Raw genomic sequence first — 27012 nt, 5'->3', positions numbered from 1 at the left:
GGCAACAATAAATCCTTTTTCTGAGCTGGCACCCTCCCAACTCCCATAATGCTCAGAGGATTTAACTATAGATTTTGGAATTTGTAGTCCATCATAATAAATAAAATGTGCCAGATTGGAGAAAGTTAGATAAACGGATGCATAATCCAACAGAGTTCTTATGTTTCTGTCGGCCTCCCAGGGAGAGGGGAAAAAAGGGCCCTCTGGATATTGTTAATTACTATTCCTCTCATCCATGTCCAACAGCCATTAGTTACTCTAGGCTGCTAGAAGCTGCACTCCAGTGAATTACTATACCTCACCATAAACCTCTCCATCTTTATTCTGTATAAAGCATGCTGTATAATGAACGAGCCCTCTCTCTCCCCCTCCCCCTATACTATATTTCTGATTTCTCATCCTTTCATATCCCAGGACTTCCTCTCTCCCTCTTTATCATTTATCTTCTTCCACTTATTGTTTCTTCAAAGTACAGAACCATTTCTTTACCAACAAGATGGCTTCCTTTCTTCTATGTTTATCACAAGCCAGGCTCTCCCAGTCAGGGAAGATAAATATTTTGCATGGCCTTAAACCAACACAAAAGCCATCCTTTCTGGCGCCACCAAGTCAGAGAGTTTTTTTTTGTTGTGTTGTCCCCTTCCCCCACCCAACTTCTTTTGGGGGCAGTTTTGTCTCCTTGCTGTCCTCCCAACCCACTAACTCTTGTGACCACTTTGAAACGAACAGGCAAAAAAAAAAAAAGTCTGTCATTTTGGAGTGGAGAAGTGGCTGAAAACTTCCATCCTTGAGGTTGAGCGGTTTTTTCTCTCTCTTTTAATTTTTTTCCCATTTTTGGCAGGTGGTTGATGGAAACCACATGATGGTTCAGCCCCTGAAGTCATTTGTGTGTGTGTGTGTGTGTGTGTGCGTGCGCGTGTGTGTGAGCTCTGTACCTCATTGAAACCAGCTTGCCTACAAGGAAGTCAACCCCTTTCAATCCCCTCTAGTACAGTACAGCCTCCTTCAGTCCTGCGAAGGGCTTGACACACTCAGCTTCAGTCTGCTGGCAAAGGGGGAGAAAAAAAGAACATACAAAAAACAAGCGGAGGAACAGAAAAAAGACGGACTTTAACAAGGCGGCCAAGGAGAAGGCGCTCGGGTAGAGAAGAAAGATCTACTTCAGGTGTGATTGCGAGGACCAAACTCTGATCTGAAGGTACATTTTCTTTTTTCCTTTTCATTTTTCCTCTCTCAACTCATTTCCCAAAGTTTGGGGTTTTTTTTTTGTTCTCTCTCTTGGAGAGTCTTTGGGGCAAATGGATTAAATGCAGTGGACCACACAGGAATTTCAGCCATGGAACCAGCAGAAACTGGGAATTTGGATTTTTAGATCCCTTGCTCTCACCCTCAACTTAAGCTGCAGTGTTCTGTTACTCTAACCCGTTAGAACTTCCTCCTTCCTAAAAAATTTTTTAAAAAATCCATTCTGTTCCATTTACTGTCCCATCACTGTCTCCCCTCCTGCTCTAACTATTAGAGATCATTCCTCTTACGCTCTCAGGAATAAATAGTAAGAGTCCTGCATGTCTACTTCTCACCCACCCTTTCTCCAGCTGCATACATTTTGTGTGTACATAAGTGGTGGAATTGTTCTCTCCAGTCGCCATTCCCTACATTTTGCTCCCCCCCTCCCTGTAAACTGATGAGAATCCTACTGTTAACAGCTTGCTCTTAAGCTCCCTTACTCTCAGGTTTCGTTTCATCTATTTGGCAGCTGCCTAACCTTGTAAGATTTATTTGATTGTTTCATTCTTGCTCCCTGGAAGAGCTTTTAGGGAACCCCCTGCACTGTAGCTGGAAAGGAACTACGATAGGTGTGTAACACAAGGAACCTCTCCTACGCTGATCTCAACAACTAGCCACACATTATTCAGGCTCCCTTATGGTGCGTCCCCAATTTTTTTTGAAGGATGGCTCAAACCCTACTAAGAAAGAAATTTGGGACTGTCATCTCAAACACGGTGTTTGGTCTGCACTTGTGTGTGTCTGAGTAGGAGACAGGATGACTCTGAAGCCACAAGGTCTAATTCAGTGGGGAGTTCAGCCTTGAGCAAGTGAGGAGAAATGCCACATATTGTGGGATGGACATTGTGCGTGTCCATCTATGTTTTTGTCTTAGATCCCGACATTTGTGGGAGCAGAGATCCCTGAGAATGGGTTTTATCATTTCTAGGTATAGATTTTCTGCAACGGTGTAAATGTATGAACTGGCTGGGGTGATCCTCAACAATTCCCACAATCAACCAAGCTGAAGTATGGAACTGTAGCTGAAACTATGTTTGTATTTATCTAACTAATATATCAAAGGTGGCCATGCCCAAAGAAAGTTGGAACTCCTTGTGTCCAAAGAGAGAAGTGAACTGAAAGTACCAGTTTTTTTCTAAAGCAGGGCTTTTCATGGGATTTAGCTCTCTTTTATTCCTTTCGCTTGTGGTGTTTTTCCATCTCAGGGGTAGATGCAATCTCCCGTTCTCAACCTCTGCAAAGTAGTAAGTTAAAATTAAAACAAAGGGTGAATTTGGGGGGAAATGCAGCTCCAAAGGGTCTTTCTGAGTTCCCATGAAAAGAGAGCCTAGGACCTAGGTGCTTAGACCTGCTCATTGACTCTAGCGCCCTCTAGCACCACTTGCAGCTATGCAAGATCCCCACCAGAGGAGCGCCTTTTGGTCCAGATATGATCAGAATCTCTCTCCAATATCCCAGGAGCAGCTAGAGGACTCTGCAAAACTCGCCAGAAGGGCAGAAACTGCCTTTCCCTGATGTTTTTTCCTTCCACCTCTCATATTCAGAGATGTACTGCCTCTGGTCATGGCAATTTTAACTAGCTTCCGAGTCACTGCCTTCCCCATCTAAGCCCCTTGTGGAGTCATTTGGCCTCCCGCTCCATCTTGCGGGAACAGCTTCCTTAAATGAAACATGGGTTTGAAAACTATAAAAGAGCACTTTTATTTGTCCATCTTTCTGTGTTATTGCTGTTCTTTGATTTGGCACTCTTCTGGATTTTGTCTTTCCTAGTCAATCAGCACCAGATCTTTCTGGTACCGTAGTTGGAAAATATAGAGACGGATATTTATTGTTCAATTTATTTGCTGCCTATCTTGCCAAGGGGCTAACATTGAGACCCTCATCTCTTGCTCAGGGGATACAGAGAAGCCCTGTATTCACCTCTGTAATTTCTCAATTTAGCATTGCACTTTTTTTAAAAAAAAAAATATCTTAAATCCAAGAATGACTGCACTCAGCTGTCTTGGATTTGTCCAGTGTGAGTCGAAACATGAGCAGAGCAGACTGGAAGAGTTTTTTTTCATTCATAGCCAGCATAAATGTTTGCAAACCAGGACTGCAAAGCCAGCAATGTCTCCAAGAGCTTCCTATTCCCACCCTTGGAAGCAATTATACAAGGAGGCCCCAGGGGGATAGGAAACCCACAATGCCTGCCAATTTAAGCAAAGCCTCCTCAATCCTTTTAGCGGATCAAGCAAAAGGGAGGCGGAGAAGATGGTTATAGATGTTAGAAAGAGAGAACAAGAGGGAGAAAATTAAGACAGGCTGAGCTATCCAAGGTTAACACAGGAGAGGCATCCAGCTAAAATGGGAGATACGGAAAAGTGGGTGGCTTTCCCAGAGAAGGGAGGAGGGGAGTGACAGACGTGCTTAGGCCAACAGATGCGGGAAGCACACAGCTCCTCGCTGCTGCCTCCATCTTTGGGAGAGCAGATCTAGCCGGGCTTGTGGAAGAAAGGCTGCCTGGGAAAAAAACTATATGCCTGCTTGCCAAGTCTGCATCCTTGTGCCAATTCTGCCTTTCTTGGCTGTGCAATTTCCTTGGCAGCCCGCTGCTTGCTGAGCTGGCAGGCATGACCCACTGCCTGCCATTAGAATCCTCAAGCTGGCTCCACACAACCACAGATGTCAAAGCCACACGGGCTCCTCTGACCCACAGCACGTGGCATTCCCCCTCCCCCCCACTTCGTATTTTTAATTTGATTGTTCCAGAGCTGTGTTGGTCAGTCAATTCTGTACTTATCCCAAAGATGCTTTTTCACGAGGCAACTGGACTTTCTTGTTTTTCTTAGAAGACATTTTGTTTCTCATCCAAGAAGTTTCTTCAGCTCTGACTGGATGATGGGGAATGGAAAGATTTATACTCCTTGGAGACAGCTGTTCATTTGCATTCTTTTAGCGAGTCTTAAAGCTACCTGGAGGCTTATCTGTGTCTTCAGAGTCACCTGAGTAGTGCAAATGGGTGTAGACCCTTCTTAGAAGTGTTGAAAGGACTGTGTTGTAGACTGGAGATAGATGATGTTGGATCCCTCCCCCTCTGTTGAGAGAGGGTTGTTCAATTTTGACATAGATGGCCTCTTTGACCCCTCTTTCATCTATGTCAAAATAGAACAGCCCTCTCTCAACGGAGAGGGAGGGATACCACATCATCTATCTCCAGTCCTTTCAACAGTTCCAAAAAGGCTCCACACCCATTTGCACTACTCAAGTGACCCTGACACAGAGATAAACCTCCAGGTAAACCTCAACAACTCTCTAAAAGAATGCAAATGAACAGCTGTCTGCAAGGAGTATAAATCCTTCCATTCCCCACCATCCAGTCAGAGCTGAAGAAGCTTCTTGGATGAGAAGCGAAACATCTTCAAAGAAAAACAAGAAAGTCCAGTTGCCTCGTGAAAAAGCATCTTTGGGATAACTATGACCTGGATGACTGAGAATCTCCATAGACAATCCTGTACTTGTTTTTTCCAGGCGCCATCCTTTCCCTTCTCCCATTATTGTACCAAAGGCCACATTGTCATGCCTGGAATCAGGAGACCTGAATGGATTCCAGAATCCACTACTCTGAGCTGGCAGCCATAGTCCTGAATGATCCTGAAACTTGGATTCTGTCCCCATCTTTCCTGTCTCCTTACATCAAAGGGGAGAAACCAATTTGTCAGGCGTATACATAATATCTCAGTCCTATGTTCTTTCCCACTCTTCTAGGGGATTTTTAGGCATACAATATCTCTATGGCGTTGTGTTTTGTTTGGACCTCTTTAACACATCCCTGCAATCTGGCAAAATATCCTTACAGGTTTACAGGATTGTTTTTGTGGGAGTAAATCTGAGAGGCAGGAGTGCTATGCAGGTTGCCTTGATCTCCTGACCTGGTAGGAAAGTGGGTTATAAAGCTAACAAAGGAATAAGGAAAATATTGCTGTGGTGCAATGACTACGAATGAGGGAGGTGACACTGGAACCAGTGTCCCAGCTTAGAGGCTTTAAGTAGCAATTAATTTGGAATTAAAATTTGCCTTTCTTTATAAGTAACTTTCAGCCTCATCCAAGCATTATGATTTGTAGTACAACAGTAACAAAGGCAGGCTTTATTAATAGCACAGCGATGATGGCTACCACTATAAGTTATTGCAAATCACTAGGGAGGAAAAGGCCAGGGACACTGAATCTACAAAGTGAGTGCTTTAATTGTACACTCTCCCTTGCAGTAGGCTGACACTGTTGATCTAGACTTGTCAACTCAAAGAAAGCCCTGTTAAGTATGCCTAGAATGTCAGTCTGAATGTCCTACAGACAAAGAAAATGTATTGAGTATTAGTAGTATTTGTTCAGAATGGAGGAAGTCATTAAAAAAGCAAGAAATGGTGACAAATTTCTTTATCCAATACGAGCAGAGTCTAATTACATCATTCTCCTGATATGTCAAATTTCAAGCTGATTTATTTATCACACATACATATTCCACCTTTCTTCCAAGGGCTTGTGGGGAGGCGTTATTCCTTCTGTCTTCATAACAACCTGTGAGTTGCATAGGCTTAGGGACTGATTCAAACATGCACACAATTCGCATGGAACGTTGGATAAGTATCATTTCTTGATGAGCAATACATGATTATGGACTCACAAGATATCCTAACAAGAAATAATCCAAGTAACAAGTAAACAAGTCAAGGAATGTTGCCAGCTGTGATAATTTTTTTTTTCACTCAGAAAGCAAAGGAAATATTATTTGAAAGTACAGGAATCTTTTTGATCATTATTCCATTTGTCCTATTATTATTTACCACAATTCCTACAGTTTCTACAAGGACTCCTATTTCAACATTTTAAATTGGCGATACCAACTGAAATTGGAAAGCAATTGTACCTCCATTAAGCTACCACCTGTTTCTGTTTCCCATCTCACACACACATGCGTCACAAAATTGTCTCTTGAAACTCTGAGATATGCTTCCATATTCTTTTTCTATGGTGTCACCTGGAAATGGTTCCCCCACAGGGGAACCATGAAATTCTTTGTCCCAATTGTATCTAACCATGATGCAGACATAATAAGAGTAGCAAAATAGTACCTAATCAAGATGAAAAGAATCTTGGTTTTGTTGCATCTCCATGACCTCATCCTCATTTTGTTCCCAACCTTTAATATAAGATTGGATTGAGACATGCTGAGGTGTACCTGGGTTAGCACATCCCCATCCTCCCCCTATATACAGATAGTCCTCGACTTACAACCATTCATTAAGTGTCCGTTCAAAGTTCCAATGGCACAAAAAAGGTGAGTTATGACCATTTTTCACACTTATGACTGTTCTGGCATCAAAATTCAGACGCTTGGCAACTGACTCATATTTATGACGGTCGAAGTGTCCCGGATCCTGCAATCACCTTTTGTGACCTTCTGACAAGCAAAGTCAACGGGGAAGCCAGATTCACTTAACAACAGTGTTACTAACTTAACCACTGCGATGATTCACTTAACCGTGGCAAGAAAGGTCATCAAAACTCACTTCACAAATGTCTCAACAACAGAAATGTTGGACTCAATTGTGGTTGTAAGTTGAGGACTACCTCTATTCTGACACTATCTTAAGGGCAGCTTCAAGAGGTATAAAATTCAGGAGGCTTTTCCCCTCATGCCTTGGAGGGAGGGAAATCAAGGGACTCCAGTGATTCTGAAATAGGCCCAACAGAGCCAGGATGGGGATCAGCAGTGGGAATATTAAATGTTATGCTGGTATAATTTCTTGCCGACTCCAATACGGATGCAGAACATTGCAGCGTAGCAGCAAAGAAAGGTCCAGAGCAAGCCTCATGCAGGAGATGTGAAACAACAAAATTGATCTGCATTTATTTTTTAATAGTTTCTTTCATCCAACCCGAGCAACTCAGCTTCCCTTTTCAACATGTCCCCCACCTCCCAATGAATATGCAATCTGGCATATTCAGGTGTCTCTGCCAGCTGGTTGCTGGTTCGCTTACGTTGTCATTGTCTTCCAACTGGCACTTTGTTAAAAATAAAGTTCAGATCCTAAATGAGTATTTTGTACGGACAAGGAGCCAAATTATTTGAAAGCCAGGATTGGCAAGCCCCAGTTTTGTTATTTTATGTTGGAATGGGTGGAGCCGTTTGCTGAGCTGGAGTGCAGATGAGCAGGAACCAAAACTCCTCTCCTGTATTCATGAAAAGCAGAATCTGGCTCCGGCACACTGGCAGCCACAGAGGGAATGCCTGTAATTGACAGCCTCATGTAGAGCACTGCATGATGTTTGGGGAAAGCTGCAAGATGAGGGCCAAGATGTGAACATGTTCAAATGCTGGTCCAAGATTATTGGTTGCAGGAAATCCACCCCGATACGCTCTAATTAACAATCAGGGAGAACACATTCCACTCCGAAAGGCTGCTGAGAAAGTGTAATTGAAATTAATAAGAATAGCAAAATAGCCCTGCAATGGGGCATCAAGAGTGCAAGGGAGAACCTCCAGTTAGCCCAGGAGTCTGTGCCTTGGCTAAGGCTGAATTAAAAGTCACTTGAGTCCAGGGGTGCTGCAGAATTCTCCACTTTGCATAATCCTCTTTTTCTATCTGGAACACACCAAGGTTTTCTCCTGCTCTGCTTTCCATCTCAGATCTGCTAAAGAGGAAAAGTTGGAATAGCTAACCATTGGCTTTTGATGGGTAATACTAAAAGGCCTCCTTTACAATTCTCCTGAGGCAGCTTCCAAATACAAGTAGTCCTCTCTTAATGACTGCCTTGTTTAGTGACCATTCAAAGTTACAATGGCGCTGAAAAAGTAACTTACGACTGTCAGAGCAACCTCACGATCGATCGTGTGCTTGAGATGTAGGTGTTTGCAATCAGCCAGCATTTATGACCCATGAAGCACCATGTGAATACACGATTGCTATTTCCATGCTTCATAGCCAGCTTCTGACAAGCAGAGTTAGTGAAGAAATCAGCAATAAAATTGCAAGTCGCAGTCACATTCCATTTTTCCATCCATAGAAGATCATTTTTGTCACAATTAAAAAGGCCAACAAAGCAGTGGGAAAACAGGCATATTCCAAAGGCAGAGAATAAAGTCTGTGCACACATCTGTGTATGCACACACTCACTGGAGAATAATATTCCAAGAAATAGGGCAAATACACAATAAAAGCCTTGTTTGGAAAGCTCCTATATTTACATTTCTTTATATCACATTCCTTATAACATTCCTCCCTATTACTGTCAAAGTGTGTTAAAAGTTAAACAAACAAGAAAGAAAAGAGAATTTTGTATTGCCAGTTCTCAAAGCTGATGAGAAAGTTCAAATCTTATTACTTCTTACTTTGACATTCACAGCATGGGGCTGGTCTCTGGAATAGCTCTCCCCCCCCCTTTCTAGGCCCTTTCCCCTGTGATTCCCTGCCCCCATTTGAGTTGGAATAAAATCATACTATCTTAACATTGGCTGTTTGCATCACCAATTCCTATCCTACATCTGCAGCAATTCCAGCTGCATGCACACTCTTTCCAGACCCTCAGGCTTTGCAAGCAAGCAACTACCAGACCCTCAGTTGCAGCAAGCAAGCAACTACCAGCCAGGAGACTGCAGCCTGAATAGGGTGGGTCTGATATTCTTTAATTGCAAGACTCTGCTTTGGCTTTCCCAGGTTGTCTGCTCTTCTTCTGACATCCTATCTGGGCATTGCACACATTATGCAATGAAATGAAGAAACTTACAGAAATCAAACCTCAATCATAAAAATGTGCCTACAATATTTTTGTACTATTACTTTTTACAGAGTAAAAAAGAGTAACAAAAGAAACCTTTTATAGAGTAAAAATAATTTAAAGAACAAAAAAGTAAAGTGATAAGTAAATAAGCAAGAAATAAAAGAGAAAAGGTAGAAAAGAAAGAAGAAAAAGGGGTATATAAAAAAGCAGCTTCTGATTTTCTTTACAGCAGTTACAGTAAATGCATTTATATTTTATCCTCTCTAGAGTTATATTGTGGCTCTCTTCTTTCCATATTCTACCCTTGCTATTTCTCAAACCCATAAATCAAAATTTATTTTTTTATGTTTTTAGCATAATAAAGTACATAAATGGTTTCCAGTCAGAAAATGTGTCTATAACTTTTTTAATTAACCGAGCAAGATCAAATAGATTACAATTTGGATAGGTAGGGGATGAAAAAACAGAACAGTCAGTGCAGAGGGCTAGTGACCAGATGGAAGAAGCATATCTGTACCACCTAACACACATCAAACCCACCTGTGGCCACGCCTACAACATCTTGGTAACTTTGGCTTGGTGACCTTGGATGGTGAAGGACTATAAATTCTATATACGTAGGGGCTGTGATGGAGCCGTGTCAGATTCAGATCTGTCATTTAAATTGGATAACAAGCAGTTCTTGAGCAGGTAAAGAGTGGGGCAAGTTGACTAGCAGGAGGTGAGACCAATAGTATCACTGCAGTTGAATGATGACTTCTTGGGACAGTGGGGAACATCCCTCCTCCCAGTCTTCCCTTTGGAAAAAAAAAAGAGGTGATATGCTGCAAAAATTAACAACTGAACCAAACTTGCCTACATAATACTCCTGCTTCTAGGAGCCAAAGTACATATTGTATTGCCATTCTGACACATGAAATCACAACATAAGATTGTTGAGGTTCTGGACTGTGTACTAGACAAGGCTAGGCTTATGTGTGTAAGGGGTAACATTAGCACTGTCAGGGCATTATGTTGACACACTGTAAACTTCAAAGTGGGGGAAGGTCTTAGTAAGTGAACAGACAGAGGTCTTAAGCCTTGGAAATGAGAAAACCATTTTCCGTTTTTCAGCTTTACTAGCTAAATTATAATAGGAAAGTTGGGTGGAGAAGATAGGGCCCAGCGAGCTGCTGTGGTACTTGCACAATTAACAATTGCATGAATGGTTTTTTTAAACAGAAACCTGCAAGAATGGGGTCCTTGAGCTTGGGATGGTGGGACAGAGAAGAGGAGGTCTTCACTAGTAACTGCGAATAAACAAATAATTAACAAACATGCTTCTTGGGGTGACAATCATAAAGGAACTTCAGGAGTCCATCTTGCCTTATGTCCATTCCAAACTTTCAGGATGGCATGCCTAACAAAATGATTTTAAAAATCAACATTACCTTTAACTAAATCATTCATTCCCCCCCCAACACTCTTCTCCCAAGTAGTTAGGCTTTCAATTGTCAATTGATCAACTGTTTGTCCTTTTTCTGCTGAGGAAGACAGCAAGTGAAAAGTTGTCCACTTTATCCCCAATCTGAATCCCACAGGAAACCTTAAAGAATGCCAGGTGCTCAATATGTTGCCCACTTCTAATATGATCTTTGACATCTATGGTGATCCTAATCTGTATTAGTCACACTACCACCCATGCCTGTTAGGAAAACATTAGCTACTGGAGTAATTGAGAAATTTTTTTCCAATGCAAATAGGCCTCAAATCCAGATTGACATTGCAAAGATCTGTCAAAATTGGGAGCTTCCATACTTGCAATATATACAGGGGCAACTGTGGGGGAGGAACTTTAAAAAGTCAAGATGGAGTCTTTGATCATGTGCTCAAAAAAAGAGGTGTGACTTAAAACAGGGCCAGGTCTTTAATCATATATTTGCAGCTGCCATTTTGAGACCCTCTACCACAGATGTTGCATAATGTGTATTTAAATGCGATTTACATAGTTGCTAGTTAACTGACTTCTCATCTACTTTGACTTTTCACAAAAGGGAAGATCAGAAGGAAAAGCAAACTTGAAAAAGAGAGATATATTTATAAATGTTTAAGGTGGCTGCTAGGGTCATGCCAGTTCAAGAGACAGTGCTGCCAAGTCTGGTTTCAATATGACAGAAAGGGGAAATTATTAAATACACATGGGAGGAATTTTTTAAACATATTTCATACATTTTAATAAGGTTTAAATGAAATGAATTCCACATTAATTTTTTACCCTGGCCCCATCTCCTTTTTTGAACTATGCCATTCGAAACCCACATATGGGTCCTGCTCGCAAAAAACCACACCCTCCCACTTAGGGTAAACGGAGGGATGCTTCGCTGATTGGATGTGGCACCAGGAGGGGATTCAAGGTGGCCTATTTTACCATAGAGCAGTGTTACTCAACTTCAGCAATTTTAAGATGTGTGGACTCCCACTCCCAGAATTCCTCATTCAGCAATGCTGGGGAATTCCAGGGATAGAAGTCCAAACCTTTTAAATTTGGTGAGGTTGAGAAACAGTCATAGAGAATGCACAGTGGCAATGAGTGCACTATTGGAAGACTTAAAATATCAGGGATAGATTGTCTTGAAGAAAATCTATGTGGTTATTAGGAGTAAAACATGACTTGATGGCACAATCAATCTGCCACACCATAAACAATGACAATGACAATGGAAGAACTATAATTTTCTGAATCTGCCAAGTAATGACAGCTAATATGGTAAAGACTGTGGATGGATCTTAATCCCTTCTGAAACCCACCGTATTCTTATAAAGGAGGAAACATGGTTTAATCAGGACTGGGCTTTTGAACTACAGGTAGTCTTTGACTTATAACAATTGAGTCCAAAATTTCTGTTGCTAAGTGAAACACTGGTTAAATGAGTTTTGCCCCATTTTACGACCTTTTTTGCCACAATTGTTAAGTGAATCATTGTGGTTGTGAAATTAGTAACAAGCTTGTTAAGTGAACTTGGCTTCCCCATTGACTTTGCTTGTCAGAAGGCTGCAAAAAGTGATCACATGACCCTGCAATCGTCATAAACATGAGTCAGTTGCCAAGCATCTGAATTTTAATCACGTGACCATGGGGCTGTTGCAATGGTCATAGGTGTGAAAACTGGTCATGTCACTCTTTTCAGTGCTGTTGTAACTTTGAACAGTCACTAAATGAACTGTTGTAAGTTGAGGACTACCTGTATGGGAAGAGTGTGCTGGAGAGTGTCATATCACATACTCAAACCAAGTTTAATGAAGTCAAAGGAGAGAAGCCAAATGAACACTGTGGAAACCTAAGTGCTTCCTTACACCCCAGCTTTCTTTTTTCTAGAGTAGTACAGTCAGCCACAGCAGTTTTTCCCCAGCCTGGTGTTCTCTGATAAATTGGGACTACAATTTCCAAAATTCCCTGTCAATTAGGATTTTGGGAATTGCAATTCCAATATTTGGAGGTCCCAGGTTGAGTACAGCAGGCCTGTTAAATATACAGTACACAAGCACTGCACCTAGAAAGAGTGCAATGAACTGGGTTTCTCTTCTGTGCCCAGTTTTTAATTCTTGGAATTAACCCAGAAATGTATGAATACCATTTCTTCAGTCTCTGGTTCTAGCAGTTGGTGATTAGTTTCAAAAAAGAAAAGTGCCAGTGCTCTGTCTATTATGAAATGAATGTGTCTTAATCCCAGGGCTGTATGAGCATGAGTAATCGGGCCATAGAAGCTCACTGAAGGGCCTCTGTTTAGATTAGATCGCTAGAAATGTTCTCTACCCACGGTGGCATCCACAGGCTCTCACCGTTTTCATCAGAAGGACAAAAACAGCACAAGAGCCTTGTGCATCAGTGTGACATGGCCATAAATGTAGCTGGATCACCACAATCACAATGCCTCAATCCTGCTTGCATTGCTAGTTTTGATCATTCTCCTCCTACAGGCTGCTCTCTTACCATTTTTGGAGCAGCATAGGAGTAAGGTAGTTTAACTAGGACACCGAGATGTAGGTTTTAATATTCCCCCAATACTCAAATGCTGCAGAGCATTAAGGCTGCTCTGAAGTCCAATATTTTTAGAACTTAATTTGTTGTGTTGTTTTGAAGCCTATCCTTCTCACGTGGAATAAGATGAGTAACAAAATTCTATCTCCCAATACTGAACATAATAAAAATCATATCACAGGGCCATCAAACTTTTCTCACTCACCATCTGCCAGCATGACTCTGGATTCCAAAATACTACTTTTATATATTTTTTCCCTGATCCTCCTTTCTTCCCCATATTTTTCCATTTTTCCATCATTGTTGTTGTTAGTTGCAAAGTCGTGTCCGACCCATCGCAACTCCATGGACAATGTTCCTCCAGGCCTTCCTGTCCTCTACCATCTTCTGGAGTCCATTTAAGCTCATGCCTACTGCTTCAGTGACTCCATCCAGCCACCTCATTCTCTGTCGTCCTCTTCTTCTATTGCCCTCAATCTTTCCCAGCATTAGGCTCTTCTCCAGTGAGTCCTTCCTTCTCATTAGGTGGCCAAAGTACGTGAGTTTCAACTTCAGGATCTGGCCTTCTAAAGAGCAGCCCTCATTACACAATTACAATTCTTGGTACTATTGATGTATACAAAGTTAGATATAAACATCTTCATCATTTTTTACTACTATTATACAAATAACAATAATATCAATTCATAAATCAATATCCTGTTTTTCGTGCTCTTGTTAAAGTTTTATTTCTCATCAATATTTAAAGTATCTTTGTCAGTTATGATTTTCTCAATATTAATTACACTTATATAGCTAAAAATTTTATTCATATCAATCCTCCTCTTATTTTCATATTTCCCATATCAAAAGAAGAAAAAAATGCTATTTTAATTCTAAATCATATCTTTCATTATAAAAGTCTAATTATATCTAAGGGTCATCCATTCTTTTAATCATATTCAAACAAGTATTTAAACATATCATGCCCCCTCTAATAGGTCAAATCTTCTATTTTTTAAATCTAACTCTTGCTTTCTTTCTTTGCCAAGTAGCTTTCCAAGCCAAGGCAATTAAATCGCCCAGGAATTTTCTTTCTATTTTTATGAAAGTTGCTTGGTATGAAGAAGATAATTTAGGTAGGGTATTTTTTTTGAGGAGGGGGGAATTCCGCCCATTTATGTTCCTTAAGCAACTCCCACCTTCCTTCTCCCTCAATTTCTCCCCTCATCTTTTGTCTCCCTAACTGTAACATTTCCCCTGACAGCTCTATGTTCCATTCCCCAAAATCTTCTTCCTTGTCATTAGGTGCATGTTGCAGACTTAAAGGGTAAAGGGTCTTTTGCATTTTCATAGTTATGGGTAAGTCTTGCAGTATTTTATTTGTGTATGGTAATTTATATTTCCCTTCTTTCATCTTTTCCGTCTCTAAGTCCAATTCCTCTGCTTCATCTTCCAATCTCTGGTTTATTTGTTTATACTTTGTAGTTGTTGTCTGGGAACTTTCTAGTTGTAGATTTAATTTGGAGATTTGCTCATTTATATTATCTAAATTATTTTTAGTCTCATTATGGTTTCTTTTTATGTCCTCTTTGTATGCAATAATTGTTTGGTGAATTAGTTGTAGCGTAGAGTATATTTCCTTCTGAAAGGTGTTTGTTTTTTCTTAGGCATCATTCCTGGAGATCCTCTAATATCACCAGTCTCAGTAAGAGTAGAACAAAGTTTCCTCTAGCTTTCTGGTCTTTATATGTAGCCTTTATAATCCAATAGATTCCAGAATACAGGTCCAGTCCAAAAAGCAATATTTTATAGTGATCCTTTGTCTCAGGCATCCAAAAATTTTCAGTCAAGCAAGGTTATAATGCACAATGTTCAAAGTGTTCAAAGTGTTCAAAGACCCTTTTTAGGGACCCCAGCAGGGTGAAATTGGATGCGGAAGGCAGAGCCCTGTCTTCCTGCATCCCATACTGCCACGACGCAAAACCGGAAGTCCTCTACTTATATTTTTTCCTAAAAGTGCTTAATCCTGGACTTTGGCCAGACTCTGAATATTAATCATCTTGTACAAATTGTGCATATTTGCAAATATTTTCTAATATTGCATTAATTAAAGCCCTGTTTCATTTCAGTAAGGTTTGAGAAGGAAACCATCCAACACATCATGCTTTGTATTATTGAGGAGGCGAGGGGTTGGGGCCAGGCTTGGCTGGGGCCATTTGGAGTTTGTGCAACATTGATCAGACTGGGTTGGTTCAGCATCACATCTTCTTCCTTCTCCAGCATGTCCACACATCACATTATAACCCAAGCTACGTTGGCTTGTCCCAGGCCCGGTGTGTACAGGTGGTCCTCGACAGTTCGTTTAGTGCCCATTCTAAGTTACAACGGCACTGAAAAAAACTGACTTCTGGCCATTTTTCACACTTATGACTGTTGCAGCATCACCATGGTGACGTGATCAAAGTTCAGATGCTTGGCAACTGACTCATATTTATGACGGTTGCAGTATTCCAGGATCATGTGGTCACCTTTTGTGATCTTCTGACAAGCAAAGTCAATGGGGAAGCCAGATTCACTTAACAGCTGTGTTACTAACTTAACAACTGCACTGATTCACTTAACAACTGTGGCAAGAAAGGTGGTAAAAATGGGGCAAAATTCAGCTAGCAACCGCCTTGCTTAGCAATAGAAATTTTAGGCTCATTTGTGGTTGTAAGTTGAGGACTACCTGTACATCCAGGGAATGCTACTAAGGGAGAGAAACTTTTACCAGTCTGGCGTCAGCTCCAAAACTGGAACAGAAAACTGGGTGTGACTCCACCTATAATCGCAACCATTTGGGATCTGGGATATAAAGGCTGCTATTGTAGGCTTTGGAGTGCGTTGTGGGTTTGGAAGGGACATGGGGGATGCTTGCTGCTTGTAATTGTTGGCTGCAGCCTGGGTGGAAAGCAGCTTTTACTGGAAGTAGCTCTTCTAGGAACGCAATCATTTATATTTTGGGCTGTCCCACTAAGACAATCTGCTTGATAGAGTTGCCACCTTTCTCCCTGGCTTTGTTCCTGTGCCATCAGCAGCAAGGAAAAATTAAAAAAAAATCACTGGAAGCCCTTTCCAGCATGGAGATTAAAGGAGAGGAAAAAACTTCAGGGTTTATTTTCTCTCTGGCTGCTGTTAAAAACGTAAGAGCGCAGATATTGGGAAGAGATAAAAAAAAAAGGAAGAAAACCTCCAAGTATGTAACAGGGAATATTTTATTGAGGTCAATATATTTGGAACAGAATAAACCCTTAGAGTCACTATTAAGCATAACTAATTTAACTGGATGGTCAGTCTGCATGATCATACAATATTATCCTGGCATTCTGATATCTAGCTGGTGTTCCAATGTAGATTTTGCCCTGGTTTTGTTCACGCTTTGTGCAAAATAATGCCCATTTGGGTATAAAAGTGTGCAAACATGTGTTCTTCAGCTCAATATGAAAATGTAAGTTACCTAAGCATACTTACAGACAATGAAAAAAGAACTAACCGTTGAAATCTGTCATCTCACTCAGCTGTTTCATTCTGCTTCACGGTCAAGCCCTTGGCTCTTATCTCTGTGGTTTGGTTGTGCTTGAGTTGCTCCAGGAAAAAAAAAAAGCATGTGCAGAAAAGCATGGTATTAGCCTTTCAGGGATAACCGGGGAGAAAGCTTAGATCATCTAGTTATACATCACATGAAATCTGGTCACTCCTGTCTGCTTTAGTTGTAAATCTATCCATTGTTATTTTATTGCTTGTACTGTTTCTGAACTTCCATACTGTTATTGTTCTCATTTTGCTGTCTAAGCCAAATACACTGGCAAGTACAGAGAAGTTCCCAAAATCTCAAGTGATCCCTTTATTTGCTACATATGCAGGACCCAGCTGGATCTTTGGTGTCTTGAATTCTAATACAATAAGCTAAATTTACTGTCTTGAGCAAGCTCAGGCCGGCCAGGAGCCAATGGCACTGCAGAGCTGGTGGCCCTGGAGGGAGGTAGAAATAGAGCACAATTCACTAAATGGGAAAAATGTCCTTTGGGATCCAAGCTTAGATTTTATAATTTAATAAAATAGCCATAGGATATTGAAGACACAAGTTTAATTCTCTCAGTAACTTCAGTGATGCTTTTGGACAACACTCCTTCCACATCTTCTTAGGAAATGGCTTTTAATATTTGGAGAAACTTTGCTTTCTTTTTAACTGCCCTCTTCCCAAATCTTACTTTGATACATAATTCCAGTAGATCACATTGAAAGCATTAGAGGAGCAGGCAGATTCCAAAGGGAGTTTGCTCACCACAATTTATAGTCCCTGTGTTGTTCATTTGAAGCTGCTTCAAAATAAAAATGTAAAAAATCAGCTTCAACGGGGAAATAATTCCTGTTAGCGTTGTCCAAAGTGCAATTGACTGTATTGCATTTTTTATATGGTGTACATCTATTTTAATGGACCAGGATTCAGACAGGGCTCCTGTTCAAATTCTAGTGCCACAAGTGCCACAATAAGACATAGGGCAAAGTTGGAGTGGAAGCAGGGTCCGCCCTGTGCAAGGAAGATGTTTGTGTATGTTTCTATGTGGATGTGTAGATGATGACTACAAACAGAGGGACTGAGGTTTTCCCTTCCTGGAATTAAAAAGTAGCTTGGTAAGTGCACAGAATTTGTTTTCACATCTGCCATCTCATGTGAGGATCCCTTCCCCTTAAAAGAAAGCCAGGGGAACAAATAGCTTCACCCTACACAAGTGCCAGCTCAAAGAATTTGGGCAATACACATGTGCATGTGTGTGTGCACGCGCACACACATATACACACAGAGAGAGAGACAGAAAGAGAGAGAGAAGGAAAAAACCAAGTGCATTGAGATGATAAAATTCAATAATTTTAAATTCTGGGAGAAAAAAAAGAAAAGCCATTCAGCAGCTACCATAATGTCCCTTGTTCAGAAACTGCCCCATCATATCCAAGAACCCTATCATCTTGGAATTAGGAGACTTGTAATCCAATACATCTAGAGGAAATCAAGTTGATTAAAACTGGGTTGGATCCAAGTCTTCATTCATGTTATATGAGTCTGAGCAATCTGCCTAAACATCAAACATCAATCCTCCGCCCAGTACTCATCACAGTTGATCCTTACTGGACAGGCTGATTCCATTTGAATAATCTATCCCCAAAGTAACAAGGAGCCAAGCCACAACCAACAACCAAATGTTATTGGTTTACTTGTTTATCAAATTTATTTGCCTCCCATTTCATGGTTCAAGGCGACTCTGAGAAGCTTATAGCAAGATAACTTATCTTGGCTAGTTCATCTTTTCTCAAAACGATGCTCTCCAAATGTTTGGTACTATAATTCCCAGGGATCCTAGCCATCAAGGCCAACCAGAGAAATACCAAGTTGGCAGCAGTTAGGGCTGTGTTTTTCAAAGTCCATACATCTTAAAGCTGCCAACTTTAAAAAACATTGAGCTAGGGGAATCAATCTCATTTAGTCTACCAGGATTCTTATGAAGAATAATGGTTTGGAGAAGAATGTATAGAGTCATTCAAGACCTGGATAGGGAAGGAGCATGTCTGGTTAACTTAGGTCAATAAACTCAATATTCTGCTAGGCAATATCTTTGACCCATCAAATTCCTCTAGTTGGGCTACACTGCCTTAGCTCTGGGCTAGGGATATTTATTTAAAACAAACATTGGCAACCATGTGGCCTGCCAACATAGCTCTTATATTTGCATTGGAGACCAACCATTGGCAGAAGTCACATTTCATGACACCTCATGAGGGAATGTCCTTAGCCCAGACCTCCAACAGCTAGTATGCTGGTCCCAAGTGAGGCATAGAGGGAATATTGCCTAGAATGTATGTTATGTAGCTATAAAAATTAATATTAGCTTTTAGCCCCAGTCTAGATGTTGTCAAGGAAAAGGAGAAGGAGAAGCTTTTTAATCTCTCTGGTAGAGAAGACTACAGTTGGGGAGAGAACTGAACTCACATATCTGCAAAGAAATTCCCAAAATTTGACCTAAGCAAAAGAAAATTAGGAAAATTAGAGCCATGCATGTGAAAGGTTTGGGTTGTCAGAGTGAGATTATGAACTCATCTCCTTTCCTGGTTTGGAATGGCCTTGGGATTGCAGTAGTTGGTAAGGTTAGATACTGTTCTGGGGATTTTGTTCATGAGCAAATCAGCTGAAGAAGTGGGATCCTAGAAGCTTCCCTTGATAAATTCTGCCTCATAGATAAGCTTAAGTCAGAAAAAGATTTTAAAGCTTTTTGTTGTTGTTGTTCAAATGATGGTCAACTTTGCTGTCTTCCTATTCTGCTGGCTAAGTGTGATTTCACTCATTTTGTGGGACCCTTCAGAAAGAGGGAGTTTACCTCCACATACCCTTTTTCGGATACATTCTTAGAGCTGAAGTGAATGGAAGGGAGGACAATAATGAATAGGACTTACTTTTAAGAGGGAAGCAAGTGAGGCAAGTTGGCCTTTTTTCTCCTTCTGTCCTTCATGGACATAAATGTTTTGTTTTCCTGGAGGAATGGAGGAGAGATACAGTTGAGTAATAGGTTTCCGAAAGTTCTTCATATATCAAGTGGAAATACAAAATAGCCATGAAGTTTTAATCATTTTTTTATTGCTGATTGAAAAATCAGAGGACTTGAGAGTTGAAGAAATCCATGGATGCTTCAAATACACATAATATGCTTTGTCAAATTGGTCCATATGGGAGTCAGAAAACACCAGAACAGGGGCTCATCTCTGGAAGTGCCGTGTGCCACTTCAATATCCCCTCACCTGCCAAGTTTACGCTTCCTACATTTACATTCTTATCTTTCTCCTCTTTCTCCTAATAAATTCTGGCTGTGAGGACTGAAGCTATAGAGCAATGGAAGATGGTGGAGAGAGGAAAACAGCATACGACCTGATTACCTTTTCCTTTTCACATGAATGAACAATCTAGTGCCTACCAGGGAAATGAAAAACTCAGACAACATTTTTTGACTGGTCAGGTTGGGTGTCTTTCACCTGGATGTCTGCAACTTTCAGTAGTTGATTTAGAGCAGTGGTGGCGAACCTATGGCACGGGTGCCAGAGGCGGCACTCAGAGCCCTCTCTGTGAGCATGTGCGCCGTCGCCCCAGTCCTAGGCCTTCACTGGGTTTTATAAAACCTTTTCGCTTTAGGCCTCCACCACCATGTACAAAAAAAAAAGGTTCAATTAATCAGTTAATTTCAATCTCGCGGGGAAAAAAAAGACCTTGCAAAGTTGGAATTGATTGATTGAACTTTTTAGTCCCACCCAGTCTGCTGTTACCACTGCAGCCACGCCCACCCAATGGGCCACACTCAGCCAATGGGCCACACCCACTCGGTACCCGACAATGCATAAGTGGGTTTTGGGTTGCAGTTTGGGCACTCGGTCTCTAAAAGGTTCGCCATCACTGGTTTAGAGATTCAGTACTGCACTGTAGTTGCTGCTTTCTTTTTCTCTTGCTTTTTTTCTTTAATAAAAGGGATCAAGTAAATATTCCCTTGAGTCTAGCTCTTTGTTCCTGATGGCTACTGTATATAAATATGGCCACGTATTTTCCTTGGCCACAAAGTATTGCGCTAATCTGAATCCCCTCCCTCATCATTATTTTTCTAGGCATAAATGGAAAAGAGAAGATCAAACTGACTCAATGTGTTTATCAAAACATGACCAAGAGGAAAAGTGTTTCTAAAATTCTACTTTGTTTTTATCAAAAGTGGTCTGTTTCCTAGCTCTTGAAAAGATTCCTGGAAACAAATTAAAACCATACATATTCCATACATAAGACAAATCTCTACTTTCCCAATTATTTGGGGGAAATTCATTATGAAGCCTTCCATTTAGAGGACAATGAAATAATGTACAAAATACCAAATGTCCCATTTACAGTCAGCATTTCCTTTTGGGTTGTAAGGAATGTTTTGAAATATTCCATTCAACACAATGGAAGGCATTCAAGACAGTAATAGAAATCTCAGGAGGATATAAACTTTCCTCAAAGGAAATTTGCTTAAGCATACAATAATATTTTCTCAGGCAGAGGTGATACTAACATTGTATTGTGCAAGAGAACAATCAAAACTGGATTGAAGGAAGAGCTGTTTCCTTTAAGGCAGAGGTATCCAACCTTGGCAACTTTAAGACTTGTGGACTTCAACTCCCAGAATTCCCCAGCAGCCATGCTTGGACACCCCTGTACTGTATTAGGATGTTCAGCAAAATAACTTTTGTCCCTCTAAAGGTTAAGCCTCATATTCTGAAGAGCCCAAAGTGAATTGATGAAACCATTCTCAGAAATGAGCTGTCAGGGAAATGCTATTTTCTAAATTCTAATTTCTATAGGAAATTCAGTTCTTTGCTAAAGAAATGTTGTTGCATAAAGAGAAGCAGAGATGACACCCATCTCTGTTACAGCCATGTTTTCAACAGACTTGGGACACTTTTTAAAGGTCAGTTTCTGCCTTCATCTCTCCCAAATCCTGCCTCCTGAAATAACCTTCTTCCCCCCACTGCTGTCTGGTAGGGCCAGGCCTGAATTTGCTTAGGCAGAAAAAGGGTTGGGTAATCTCCTATGTTTGCACAGACACAAATCTGAGCCAGAAATTAAGAAGGAACAATTGGGCTTTTATTTCTAGAAATGTTATTTCTATCATGTTTCAACATTCAGTTGTAAAGGGGGAAAAAAGAAGCAAATTGGCAACATTATACTGGAAATAATTTCTTAAGTATTTGTGTAAACTCATAACATTCTAAACCTTGTCTAGAAGTTAAGGATATAGTTTTGATTCAAAAGATTTTTAGATTGGGTACTACCATTCTGTCAGACTGTCTTCCAATCTTTTGACACGCTTGTAAATAATAAATTGGTGAAATTCATTACCACAAAATGCCTTGTCCTTCAAGTAGGCTAAGTCAGCAAACACATAAAGCAGTAATTCCAGGAATGGCCTTTATCATAGAGGTAGTCCTGAACTTATATCCACAATTGAGCCCAAAATTTCCATTGCCAAACAAAACAGTTGTTAAGTGAGTTTTGCCCCATTTTACGATCTTTCTTGCCACAGTCGTTAATTGAATGACTGCAGTTGTTAAGTTAGTGACACAGTTGTTAAGTGAATCTGGCTTCCCCATTGACTTTGCTTGTCAGAAGGTCTCAAAGGGTGATCACGTGACTTCAGGACAGTGAAACCGTCATAAATATATACCAGTTGCCAAGGGTCCGAATGTTAATCTTGTCACCATGGGGATACTGAAATGGTTGTAAGTGTTAAAAAATGTCATAACTCACTTTTTTCAGTGCCATTGTAATTCCAAATGGTTGCTAAACGAATGGTTGAAAGTTGAGGATTATCTGTAATAGGGTAGAAGAATAGAATCTTGAAATGAGGGGTACTTGGAGCTCTCTGAACTTGCTTGTTTTCTTATAGATGTTTCTGCAAGAAACTTGAAAGCCTGTCCAAATCTTTCTGTCTCATTCTCCACTAAAAAAAAAAAATCAAGGAAGGATTATTTTGAGTTACTTTTTCACCCTTCCCCCCTTACTCGGGACCAAGTAAACTTTCCTCAAAGTCCCACTTCAATGGCCCATTCCTTTCTTCCATATGACCAAAGTCAAGTCTACATTCCTTTACAAAGGTATAGTGGCGGACAGTTCCTTGGATGGCTTTAAAAGGAAATTGAATAAATTCAAGGAGGGTGGCTCTATCAAGGCTATTAGTCAGTGTTTCCTCTGGATTGGGGTCAGCATACTTTCAAACATCACTTGCTGTGGGAGAGCGAAGGGGAAGACATTATATCTCCGCCTCACCAGAGGCCTCTGATAGACCACAGTAAGAAACAAAATGCAGAACTAAGAGGCAGCTGGCTCGATGCAAAAGGGCTATTCCCACAATCCTACTGGCATCTTCTTACTGTAATCTTGGGGTAGAAAATAAACTGGTTTTACTGAATGGGGATGTATATGTTGTTGAAAGAGACTGGAGCATTTCGTAGGTATATCCTTCCTCATCATATTCCAGGGACATTTTCCTTTCGTGGCTCCCCAGCACTAGTAATAACTTGAGGGGATGATTTTTTTTGACAGGGCAAAGCAGAGGAGAATTCCCTTTCCAGCAGTACCATCATCCTGATCAGTAATCACAACCTCCTCCCATATGCTGCTATTTATAGTAACACAGCAGGAACAGCATAAGTTCAAATGGCAGGTTTAACATCATGCGCAACTCAGTCCTTTAATACAGATTTACCACCTCAGTGACAAGCCGTTGTGGTAACAAATTACATCCTTTCACCTCACTTTCTGCAACTTAAGTATGGAAACATGTCATATCCAAGTCCCAAATTGCAACTTACAAAAGCACATGACTTGCCCGCTGCTTCTGACTCTTCCTGGCAACAAGGGAATGAAAAGAAACTACCAATATGGTATTGTTGCATCATCACCTAGAATAGCTTCCCTCCAATTGATGCTCTCCAGATGTGGCTAGGAATTCTGGAACTGCATTGTGGCATATCTAGAGGGCACCAGGTTGGAAAAAGCTATTTCTGGACTATCAATCAATTGAACAGATCAGAGGGCACAGCAATGCTGGTGCAATGCGGTTGCATCAGATCCCTTTTTCTACAACATATGAATGGGAAGTTGCAGGAGCTGTGTAAATTGGCAATAGTTATTGTATTTTTATAGCTTGGTTGCAATTCTCTTTTTCATGTGTGAATCAGTCATAAATCTGTCCCAGAAGCATTCTGGCTTCTGATCTTTTACTGACTTGAAGCATTTACCACAGCTAAACTGGAACAATTTTAATCATAGCTAAACTTGAACTGAAATGAAGGATATTAAATGGTTTGAGTCTTCCTGGTCAAGTTTAAAAATAAAAGGGAAGTAAAGAAGGGTGCTTTAGTGGACCAGCTACCAAGGAGAATTTGAAAAGACTGTTACAACATGCGGTAGAACCAAGATCCTTGGAAGGTCATACTGGAATAAGAAAAAAAAATTGCCTCTATTGAACATCTGTACCCTTAATTATTGGATATACAGGAGTTTTACTGACCTGTGCAGGTGAATATCCTCAGTGTTTGATATTCCATCTAGTTAATGGGCTCAGGACTAAGACCCTGCTGGAGCAATGTATAAAGAATACTGAGTGATCACATAATGTACAATGATCACACAACTAAATGCTTCCAGCTTTGGAGGCATAGTTTCCAGGAAATGCTTAAATCTGGCATGCATTTCTTGGAGTAACCATCTGTCACTGGCTGCAATTAGAGCCTAATGTGATGTTTTGAACATTTGAACATTCATAGATATGCATAAAATAAATAAAAGGAAGGAAAACGCTGCTGCAGAAGACAGAAGGAGATTCAGAAGACAGAAGACAGAAGTAGTAGCTCAGAAACAGCCTTTTGCTCAATATTTCTGTCCCTCTCAGAGTTGCACTTTCTGTCCACCTATTTGGTTGATGCTATAGTACTGTGGTTATTTCTCACCATTCAATACTTATTCCAGCCTCTAGAAAAACCGGCTTTCTCCATCTACATATCCGGAATATTGGATTACAGTCACCTTCATTTGCCATCACTCCTTTCTCTAACACCAAATTAGGGTTTGTGTGTGTGTGTGTGTGGGGGGAGAGTTTAAGAATTAAAGATAATGCTTACCTACTGCATTCCTCTAAAATGCTCCTGTCTTCCTCCAAGGAGGAGGACATGATCTTCACATGGGGCTTTCCTAAGCATGTTATGGGATATGTCAAAACAGTTGCTTATTTATTTATTATTGCTCAAAATATTGCAGGGATGTGGGTGGGTGGCATCCCAAGGACAGCTTCTTTTGCTCCAGTATAGTCTTTTCCATCCATTTTTTTTTCACCAGAGAATGATCACCTCCACTGTATTATCCACCTGTCTTGACTGGTTGCAAAGATAAGGGTGTTTTTATGCAAATGATATTTTCATGGTTTCCTCAAATGGTATGGCAATTTATTCAGCTTCTTCGAGACCTTGGAAAATCAGAGAGACGGAGATGGGGGATGGGGGCGGAGGGAATCTAATTCAACCATACTGTTTGCTTGACTTCATTATACGTTTACTTCACACCCTCAATCATTTTTGGACACACAGAGAATTTCTAAATTTTTCTTCATTTATTTTCAGCATTAGCCAATATTACCCCCTGCCCTCATGATGCTGCCTACTTGCATCTCAGTCCTAGTTATCTCACCTTATTCCACATGCTGTCTTAAACCCAGATCGGAGGTGAAGACAGTCAGATCAATGATCAGATTTTTTTTTGCAGCAACAGTTCTTTCTCTCATTACTGTGAGCTCTGCTAAAAATATTGAGAAAACATTCAAAGGACCACTTTTAAGTGAGGCATTTGTTGGGCAATTTCTTTGCTGAGTGTTCAGATATTTAAAGGAGGTGCCGAGATGGACATTCAGACTTTGTTGCATTGTAAAAGCTTGTGCTGAGACTGAGAAAAAAAAGAGGAGCGGCACTAAGCAAAAAATAAAATAAAAATCAGCAAATGGGGGGTCCTCTCATTACCAACTTATCTAATAAACGGACTTTTTGTCATGCAAATGTTTGGGGAAAAAGAGACTCAGAGGTTTCAGAGAGATTCCTGCCTTAATGAACGCACCAACAATGCATGGTTGGAGATTTCTCACCTCAGCATCTCACAATTCTGTATAAGGGTAAAAGTAAAGGTTTCCCCTATCCAGTCGTATCCAACTCTAAGGGGGGGCGATGCTCACCTCCGTTTCTTAGCTGAGGGAGCCAGCATTATCTAAAGACACTCCTGTGGTCATGTGGCCAGAATTATTATATGGTGAGACATGGAATGCTGTTACCGTCCCACCCAATGTGGTACCTATTTATTTACTCACATTTGCATGCTTTTAAGCTGCTGGATTGGTAGGAGCTGGGGCAAGAATAGGAGCTAACTCTGTCACATAGTGTTTGGGTTTCAAATTGCCAACTTTCCAGTTGACAAGTCCAGCATCTTAACTGCTAGGCCACAGCGCGCTCCACAGTTCTGTATTCTGATCCCTAATTCTTGCCATTACAACTCAAAAGGAAAGCTCGTGTGAATCTTGCTTCTGTGATTGTACTTTTAGGTTAAGGGGCTTGGAATGTGTTGCTCCAGGCATTCCCCATTTTTTGCTTTGGTCAGAAGAAAAGAAAGGGAACCATTTTTTACTTTTAGCACCAATAGCAAGACCGGTTCTATCTTTAGATGGGGCAAAGCTCTACTATCTCTAGTAGATGCTTTGGTCTACTATCCAAAGCAACTGATTCACTTTGCTTAATGAAAAGAAAGCTGCCAGCATGGTCTTGACCTTTGATGCTTCTAATCTGGGCTTCTAAATATGAAGCAACAGTAGCTCTTTGATTGACTATGACTGTCAGCTCATATTCTTGTTTTGAGAAATTACCTAAGCAAGTATAAAGCCAACAGGCTTGGAAGCCATTGCACACAATGAGAAACATTGCATGTGGATGAATGAGGTGGGGGGATTGTTTTGGGTGAATGGTGGCTGCAGTGGCAATTCAGGAAGGGTAAAAGTAAGAAATCATCAGCAGCAGAAAGTCTTGACTGAAAACATAGCTGTTGAAAGAAAAATCTTCATCAGGGTCCAGTCCAAACTGGGAATAAGCAAAATGAAGACTGCTTTAGAAAGAAGGTTGGAGTTTATTAAAGAGCAAAGCCAGGCAGAAGCGTAGCTCTGGGAAAGCTGACCACATGTAGTAGGGAGTGGTGGGTTTTTATACCTTTCTTGAGCTTTTGTTTGGAGTTGTTCCTGTGGCATGAACTTTGACCTGAGTCTGTGTGTGCCTTTCTGGTATTCTGACAGTGGCGGGTTAACCTTATTATGTCCCAAATGTCATATC

The 27012-nt window shown here is 40.7% G+C and overlaps 1 protein-coding gene across 1 annotated transcript in view; it reads left to right on the top strand.

The window, feature by feature from the left end:
* Nucleotides 1-938: 938 nt before the first annotated feature.
* BGN (biglycan) overlaps nucleotides 939-27012 on the top strand; it is a 55409-nt gene continuing 29335 nt past the window's right edge. The window contains exon 1 of the mRNA XM_015815114.1: nucleotides 939-1198. The gene's annotated coding sequence lies outside the window, so the exon portion shown is untranslated. The remainder of the gene's footprint in view (nucleotides 1199-27012) is intronic.

Source organism: Protobothrops mucrosquamatus, unplaced genomic scaffold, assembly GCF_001527695.2.
Source record: "Protobothrops mucrosquamatus isolate PMUCROS unplaced genomic scaffold, P.Mucros_1.0 scaffold315, whole genome shotgun sequence".
NCBI lineage: Eukaryota > Metazoa > Chordata > Lepidosauria > Squamata > Viperidae > Protobothrops > Protobothrops mucrosquamatus.
Note: the sequence above shows the minus strand (reverse complement) of the source record. Positions and strands in the feature narration are given on the sequence as shown.